The sequence below is a fragment of the Arvicanthis niloticus genome, chromosome 10 (genome assembly GCF_011762505.2).
Source record: "Arvicanthis niloticus isolate mArvNil1 chromosome 10, mArvNil1.pat.X, whole genome shotgun sequence".
Taxonomy (NCBI): Eukaryota; Metazoa; Chordata; class Mammalia; order Rodentia; family Muridae; genus Arvicanthis; species Arvicanthis niloticus.
In genome coordinates this window covers 37,354,186-37,363,324 of record NC_047667.1, presented here as the reverse complement: position 1 = coordinate 37,363,324, position 9,139 = coordinate 37,354,186, and the positions used below count along the sequence as shown (strand labels likewise).

The 9,139-nt window shown below is 37.8% G+C and overlaps 1 protein-coding gene across 1 annotated transcript in view; it reads left to right on the top strand.

Annotated features, from left to right (window-relative positions):
* The first annotated feature begins 215 nt into the window (after nt 1-215).
* Pla2g4a (phospholipase A2 group IVA) overlaps nt 216-9,139 on the top strand; it is a 134,430-nt gene continuing 125,506 nt past the window's right edge. Inside the window, exon 1 of the mRNA XM_034513674.2 lies at nt 216-373. The gene's annotated coding sequence lies outside the window, so the exon portion shown is untranslated. The remainder of the gene's footprint in view (nt 374-9,139) is intronic.

The window sequence follows — 9,139 nt, the reverse complement described above, 5'->3', positions numbered from 1 at the left end:
CACACACACACACACACACACACACACACAAGCATGCACACGCATACCCCCAGAACCAGTTAGGTCACGTCTTTTTAAAGCATGTTTTCATGCACACCCCTAGGACCAGTTAGATCATATGTTTTTAAAGCATATTTTCTGACTTCAAAGGCCTGTTTCTGAAAATTAAACATGGACATTTAGAACGTTAGTCTTCTCCAGAGGAGCTCGCTTGAATTCCACCTTAACATCCACAGAGACCAGCCTACTTCTTAGCCCCTCCTACCAGCGGGAGAAGACTTGAAGCAAGTCGGAACTGTGAAGGGCTCCCGACTGACAGAGAGCTAGAAGGCACAGAGAGAAGTCTGAGGATTCTCATTTAACTCTGGGAACTGTAAGCGATGCATTTACTCTCCCTGCCTGCTTCCTCTTGCACTTTCTGTAGCTATCCGTGGGCAGCTTCCTAGTAGGAAGGCAGCCACGCGTGGTAAAACCTCACTTCGTCCACTCCTCAGCTTTTGGGAAAGGTTCACAAAGCAGGCTTCAGTTTCCTTCTAGCTGATGAGGATTTAATTTCCTGGGTCTAAGAGAAGATTGGAATAAACATATAGCTTGTTTCCTTCAGTGAGTGCTGGGAAATTGAGTCTTTATAGAGAAGTGAGTTGGTGCGCCTTTGTGTTCCACGTGATGCCACCTAGTGATTCCTAACTCCTGGATATGAGTTGAAAGCTGCTTGTCAGTGAAGGTGTTTAGGGGCAGATTGGTGACTCATTTAAATTTTAATTGATAAAAAAAAGTCATGTATGCAGAGAATTCCCGGGTATTTGATGGGTTGCTGTGTGATGTGACAGACAATACTGAAAAACTAACCGTGAACTAACAAGCATTGCTGCTCTCAGGTTTTGGGTAACTTGTTGTGACAGGAGAACAGGTCAAAGCGTTTTTGGAAAAATACTTTATAAAGTTGCAGGCTTGACGTTTGAATGTGAATACCCTTTTAGAATTGGGATTCAAAAGATGGAAGGGGGAAAGGGACTTGGTTTTGAAATAATTGACTTAACTTCTTTATGTCTTTTACCACTTGTAATGATTTCAGCCTTAAATACATATTCATCACTTCAGACACTAGGTTATGAAAAATGTTCCTGATGTTGGCTAGTGGTTTAAACTGCTTTCACTGTAGGCCAGTGGAGAGCATTAGAGATGTCCCACCTAGAAGGGGTGAATTCTAGTGCTACATTTGGGATTTTAATTGGGGAAATGGGTATATTTTGTGTTGCTTCTGTTTGTTGGATACATTTGAAATTGCAGTCAAAGAAATTCACAGGCAGTTTAATGAAATAAAGGCATTGAGTCTGAAATTATATCCCAGCTATACTGAGACCTTGCCAGTGAAGCTGGTCTCTGTTTTCATTGAGCTCAGGAAGAGTTAAATTTTAAATTAAGCAATAGTTGTGAAATGCATAGAGAAGTTTAATGGCCTTCTCTCAAAGTTTTACCAAACTTCCTCTAAGGAAAAGATATTTTATGGGAAGAGATACGGTTTCATTTTAGCTGTATAAGTTTTTAAATGGCATCTCATATTTAGTTTTAAATAGAAAAAATAAAATTATGAAACACATGTCTTAGCCTCTAAGGTTCATGTCAGAGAGTTAAATTGTCCTGTCTTTAACCCTTGTATTTCCTAGCGCTGCTACTTAGAAAGCAGAGTCCTGAGGCTGATTTTGATTGTTTAAATATTAATAAACATGCTTGAGGAGTAAAAAAAGAGGAAGACAAAAGTTGCCATGTTTGTTTTTCCTCTCCTTCTGTATATTACTACATCCCCCCACCGTATGTCATCATGCTGGTTGTATATATATTTCTCTTTCTCTCTTTCTTATCGTTAGTTAACTCCTTTACAAACATTTTGAGAACTCTGGAGTTCTCCTAGGATAATGAACACATGCTTGTCCAGTGCACACAAAGCTGAAAGGAAGAAATTCACACATTTGCCAAAGGGATGGAGTATTTCATAAACCTTCGGGCTTTCTGATAATTTATCAGAGTTAAGCAGCAAAGGATTCCAGGTGTGAGTCAGAGCTGCCCCCTGTCAGACTGAGCATCTCACAGGGCACTTGTTCACTGAGAGGAGTGCCAAGCACCCTACTGCCACGAAGAGAACCACTTCCTAGAAAGCCAGTGACCTAGATTCTAGACTCAAGCCCAACAATAGTCCCATGAAACATCAGGCCTATCATTGTCTTCAACTTTTGACAAGTTTTTGTTTAAACACAATAAACATAGTGGCGAAGTAGATGCAAGTTTTTGATTGGATCCTGAAGTATGTCTACATATTCTACTTTTGCCCTAACATTCTGAATTATATTTCCCAGATTGATTGCGTGTTTCAATATTATTTTTATTACAAAGGTAATTCATACCTGTTGTCAAAAATCTCGTTAAATAATAGAAAAACTGCAAAGAACAAAATAATATATATATATATATATATTCTCCCCTAAGGAGCTAATTACTTGTAAATGACCTTTGCCTATTTATTTACTTCTTTAGTATTTATTGATTATCTAGCATGCATTAACACATAGAAAAAGAATCCACGTATTTTCATTAATTTATGCTTTTACACATTTTCCTTTATACTGTATAATTACTCAAAAACTCACAAATTTTGGAGTTAGATTTTATATGGCATTCTCCCCTGACTTATGATTTTACTAAAACATCTTCTTTTTATAATTGCAACTCTATATTCATCCATATTTTTAGCAAATGCTATTAAGTCTCTTCTCTGAGTCAGATATCATATAGGAGGTGATAGCCTATGAACTAAAGACTATGACTCTTATCATGAGCTGTCTTCAGTCTGAGGATGTGCTGAACTGACCAATCATGGATGATTGAATATTTAGATTGATTGTAAATATTAATCTGGAACCATTATATTAGTTTGTATAGTACAGTATGATTCAACCTTACAAGTGCATTTCTAGATAGCAATGAGATTATAAACCACCTAGTTACTTCATCTTCATGTTATTTTTTTTTTAGCTGTAAAATAGGAATTAAAAATAAAATTCAGTGGGCTAACAGTTCTCAAAATATTTAATAAAATGCCACTGAGTACTAGGTGCGCGTCACCATTTTGCTGTGGAGGAGTGTATCCATTCTTACGTAGCTTGAGTTAGTTTAAGTAGCTTAGGGATTGGAGTTTGCCTAAGATAACGTTGAATGGTATCATACAGAATAGGCAGAGACTCCAGTCATTCAGACACCTGCTACAGAAGTGTGCTACCCTATACAATTGTACATCTTTCTTAACCAAGTTTGCCAAATATTCAGAATGGTTACTTAGAAGGGGGTACCTTTTGATGTGACTTTAGCATTTTTTTTCCCCTCAGTGTTAACTTTCTGCCTAACAAACCTGAAGAGCTACAGTTCACATTATCAAAGATCTTCTAGAATGTCCATAGATTTTGGAGCATGCCATGGGTCTTAATGATACAGATGTAATTCTAAGGTAGAAAAATCCTGTAGACACTCTCTTCCTCATCTTTTAGAGAGTTTGTCTCAGTGTTTCATGAAACTTCCCTTCTCAATGGATGGGAATGCACAAGAACGTGAGAGAAAATCACATTCTCATAGACTCATAGTTCACCAAAATTAAGGAAATGCAAGAGAATTCTGAGAAGATGCCTCAAGACTTCTGTAGGATCTTTCACTGCAATGGAGATATACAGGCTTGCTTAAGAGAAAGTAGGGCAAAGGCCAAGAGCTGGTTATATGATGGTTGCTAATAAGAAAGTTTGTAAAAAAGAATGTCCACATTTGTCCATAGTCAACTTTGACCGACTCATCATCTTCTACCTCTTGACTATTGGGGTAACAAAGTTGGTGAATAGATCATGATTCTGGGGTTCTTTTCAGAGAAGGCAGCCAGCAGGGAAGATATTCTTCTGATCTTTTGATACCATCACCTGTGTGTGTGTGTGTGTGTGTGTGTGTGTGTGTGTGTGTGTGTGTGTTGCGGGTGGGGCTGCAGCATGTTTTTGCTCCTCTTTATGTGTAGACCTCAGTTAGTGTTTCTGTCTGTGACTTTTAATCCACCCATAGCAATCTTTAAATACAGTTTCCTTCTCTTCTCAAACAAATATAAATACTTCAGTGCTGGCCTGGTAAGCAGTTTGGAAAACCTGCACTACCAGTTTAATCACTTAATTAATTCAAATATCTTTAGAGAAACTCAACAAATGCCTGTTGAGTGAGCTGGGATTAAAGACAGTAGACTGGCAGACCTTATCTTTCTTTTCTCTCTCATTAACATGTGTAGCTGTGAACAATTTGCTTAGTCTTTTACTCCTTTGCTTGGCCTTGGAGTCTACAGGCAACTTTAGCTATTTTAGGTAGAGTAGGTTTTCAGTTAGCAGAAAGTGTCCATAATATGTCTAATTTCTGTGTCCTTATCAAATGAAAACACAACAAAACTCACGTGTCTACAAGACTCAACTTGTATTTTCTTACTCATTTGTTTGTGTTTATGAGTTTATTTTCCAATCATTTAGTTTGAAGAAAAATGAATTCTACTACTGTCTCCTATTTACACAGTGCTAAATGGTTTATAGGAAGCCTACATAAGAACTTCATTCTTAAATGAGGCTGGTATCACAGCCAGATAATCCCAGCTACTTAGGAAACTGACACAGGAGGTTAGCAAATTCAAGGCAAACCTGGGCTATGCCTTAAGTCCCTTTGCTTGCCAAGCATTCAGTAAACTGTAGATTCTGTCCCCAATACTGAAAAAGAAAACAAACAAACAAACAAACAAACCAAGCAACACAAAGAGAATAGAAAATTCCACTTGTTTTTGTTGATGTTGTTGTTGATAACTGAATTATCAGAGCAGTCACTACTGTTGGCATTTACAGATATGAAAAGAGAAATTTGGGGAAAAAAATCAAATAGCTCTCTATATAAGGTTCTGCCCATGGCATCCACCGGATGACCGGATGTACTTTGTATACTATTTATTAGAACAGCCAAGTTGTTCATATTCTCTGTTTTTGATGTGCTTTATTTGTGGCTTCCTCCAGCTGGAGTTAACAGAAAAACTGAAAGGGGAGGCTCAGCTCAGTGCATGGTCCCCAAGGCCAGTCCACAGCAGCTCAGTTGCTGTGCCCTTGCCACCTGCTCACTGATTGACAGGACACTGCACCAACATCTCTGAATGATTAAAAAGATTAGTTTCTGATTTGTAATGTCAGGGATTTTGAACTACTTAGAACTTTACATAAGCACATGGTGCTTTAAAGAAAATAAGACAACCCTGTCTCAAAAAAAGAAAAAAAAAAAAAAGAAAGCATATGATATTTTATCAAATCTATAAAATAGACATATTCAAGACTGATTTAATTATGAATCATGATAAGAAATACCTATTTAACCAAAGGATTTATATCCAAGTGGCAACAGAGAAAATCCTCCGACTATTTGGAGTCTTAAGGTTCTTTCCATTTCTGATTATGCTGGACAGTATAAAGCACCTGCATTCACCCTTTGTAGAACGAAGTAAGAAGTTTCCTTTCTTTTTAGCAATCTAGAAGTTTACAGTCAAGAAGATAGGTGCTTCTTCTCAGGGCTTATAAACTTCAATTATAAACCATTCTCAGTATGAATATGCATGACTTAGTCATAAGTAAGAGCTGAGGCCTGTAGGCTGGGTGCAACTCTGCCTCTAGAAGCATTCAGTCAGCAAATAGCTTCAAAATTTCAGCCTGTGAATTGGCACACTTCCTATTTGCACCACAATTCATGCCCATAGCATTGACAAGATAAGCAAGTTGAATGCAGTCTATAAGCAGCAAACTGGTTGTTAACTCCTGGTTGAAATGTATTTCCTTGTTGGATTCACAGATCTGTAGTTTCAGAAGATACTACTTGTCTGGGGTCGTCTCAGGGAAGAAAAAGTGTGTCTTAAATTTTTAGGTTCTGATGTTTATTTATGGAAACAAAAAGGCAATTGATTTTATAGATTTTTTTAACCTGTATTTTATGCAATATTTTGAAAACATTGAGAGAATTAATTTAGAGAAATTGTGTCAGAAGTTATAAAAAATGAACTTGGAGGAAAAGGCATTAAGATGTATACATGCATAATGATACAAATCATTCTACATAGACTCTTTCACCTATAATTATGATGTCTTAATAACTATGAACTACTCACTGTGTCCATCATAACCTCAAATAGCTTTCCATCTCTTTCTCACTCCACTGTCATAAAGAAGAAGGAGATTATTTTATAATCAACTGAGTTTATGAACACAGATTAAAGAATAAAAACCTGGTATGCTTATAATTCATGGAAGAGTGTTTTACTCATACTGTACAATGTACATGTCCAAATAGCAACACCTTCTAAGTATTGGTAGAGACCTGATTCTCAGAAGTTACACTAACACACTTTATGAAAATTTGTTGTAGCAAAAATTATAATTTAAATACATTTCTTGAAATCAAGAGTATAGAGGCATGCCTATAATCCCAGGTAGATAAATCACAAGTTGAATGATTACCTAGGATACAGAGTGAGTTCAAGGTTCACTTGGTCAATTTAATGAGGTCATGGCTCAGAGTGAGTAGGAAAACAATAGGGTTAGGACATAGCTTAGTGGTAGTGTATTTGCTGAACCCTTGCACAGCCCTCGTATCAAAACAAAAAGGTTTAATTTAAAGCCACTAAACATCTATTATAATCTATTTATTTCTTGAGCTATCAACAACCAGGGGTTTAAATTTAAAATATGCAAACATTTACACTATGTAAACAGAACTTCCTCTCTCCTTAGCATAGTCTACACTGATGCCTCTCTCTTATCAGTGGCAAATGATGAAATGGTCAACTTAAGAAAACTCAAGGAATGAGTTTGAAGTGCATACAATGAGGGTAGCATGGCTCACACGGGCTCCTGTCAGAGAACAGCATTTGTAAGGAAACCTGCAAAGAAGCAACCATAAAATCAGATGAGAAATGGGCTTAGGGTAATGTGGGAGCTCAGGAAGGATGATGGTTCCAGAGGAAACAAAGGTTGGGTAGGATGAGGGTGGAGGGTTGGTTTCTATATTAGAGAAGGTGAGGGTGGAGGTTGTTCCCGATCTTCCCCAGGTCTGTCTCAGTGCAATGATGGAGACAGACTAGAGGAGAAAGCAGAAGTGCAATAGAGATGCCAGAAGCAGAGGACAGGGCAGATCTGAATACAGCAAGAAAAGGATCCTTTCTAGAAGGATCAGGGACTGGTGGAGATTGTCTTACATTTGCCCATCAGATAATCTGATCGAAGATAATGTTTGATGATTCAGGGAAGAAAATCTTTGCCATCAGAGTAGAGTCCTTGAGGGGGTAAGGAGGTAAAAAATCTCCCATTCAGAGTCACGTACACTAGGTCTATCCAGAAAATGGAAGGCTACCAATTCAGTGAGGGATTGTCACATCTAGGACAGTCCTAAGATAAGTATAGGTTGGTGAGGTCCTGGAGGGTGAGAAGGAAGTCAAGTCACTTCCATGAGTGGAGATGCCTCTTCAGGTTCTGAGGCTGGGAATCTAAAATTCAACCATTGCTTGGTTGGGTGGTGTCTCTGTAGCACTTGATTTTAGAGTGAGTGTGTTTTCTGTTTTGCTTTTTTTTTTTCTCCAAAAAGGAGAAGGAAAGAAAGATGCAAGGGAAAAAGAAGAGAGAAAGAAAGAAGGAAAGAAAGAAAGAGAAAGAAAGAAAAGAAGGAAGGAAGAAAAAATTGAAAACCTTGAAAATAAAACAGTGAATTCAGTAAAAAACCTCCAAACAGTACCAGACCTTAAAAATAAAACACCTCAAATAAAAATACATAGAAATCCAGGAATGTTTAGGACTCAAGTTCTTTAATGCAAGTTAGTTAGTAACTGGCAGGGTGTGTCATACTTTGGCTTGGTTTCCAGTAGGCAGGAATGGAGCCTTTGTTCTTCTCAAACCCCTGTTGGATTCCATGCCTCTCCCTGTCCATGTTAGGTCTGCTTCTACACTTCATCGAATCTTAATGACTTTTGACCTGTTCCAAGGGCCTATGTGTTCTGGAATCTGTTTTCTTCATGTACCAATTGGTAAAATTGTGGCTGAAGTTGATTTGAGCTCTGAGTCCTGTTTGCCTCCTCCCTGGCTCCTGCTGGTTTGCTAGCGATGTCCTTGTGTCCCACTTGAAGTGCATAGGCAGCCTTTTGTCTACTACTCCAGTTTCAGAGGAAAAATTAAAAATATATTATTATTTTAAGATAGGCCTTTTTGGCTGGAACTCAGTATTTAGATCATGTTGGAGCCCCAGCTTCTCCCTGCTGGGATTACAGGTGTGTCTCATAACACCCGACTCTCAGAGTGTGGGTGTATCTGCTAAGATAGTCTAATATTTGATTACACTGATGGAATTTTACAGTGCAGGGTTGGGAGTTAGCAGGAGAATCCTTGCCTGGCATGTGTGAGACTCTGGGGTTTATCCTACCCAAAAGTACCACCAAAAGCAAAAGCAAATCCAAACCGAACCATTATCATATTATGTTCGAGACAATTAGTAATAAAATAATAACCAAAAAGAGAATCTCAGAGTCCTACTATTAGACTGTACTTTTTTCAATCTGACTTTTTTCTTTTCTTCTTTCTTTCTTTCTTTCTTTCTTTCTTTCTTTCTTTCTTTCTTTCTTTCTTTTTAATCTGGAAGTCATTTTTTTTTTTTTTTTTTTCAAGCACTAGAGTCTTAGGGAACAGCTGGCTATCATAAGCAAAGTGACAGGTTCTTCCTACCCATGACAAAAACAATATTATTGAAATATTGACTCATATATTTCTTCAAAGCTAAAAATAAATCACATTTTAAAAAGTCCATTAGCCATTTTCGTAAATTCATAAATTTTGTAACTAATTAGAATCTTCATCTGAGGGGCTCAAGCTGTCTGGCATGTAAGAGGAGTAGACACACTGGTCAGAGACTGTGAGATTGTCTCTGGCCTTGCAGTGATTAGCTGTAGTGCCCCATGCTTAGGAACTCCTTCCCTTCCCTTCCTTCCTCTCTCCTTCCTTCCCTCCCCCTTTTATGACATGAAATGAAAAGTCACTTTATGCTTCCCTCCTGGTTCTGCCCA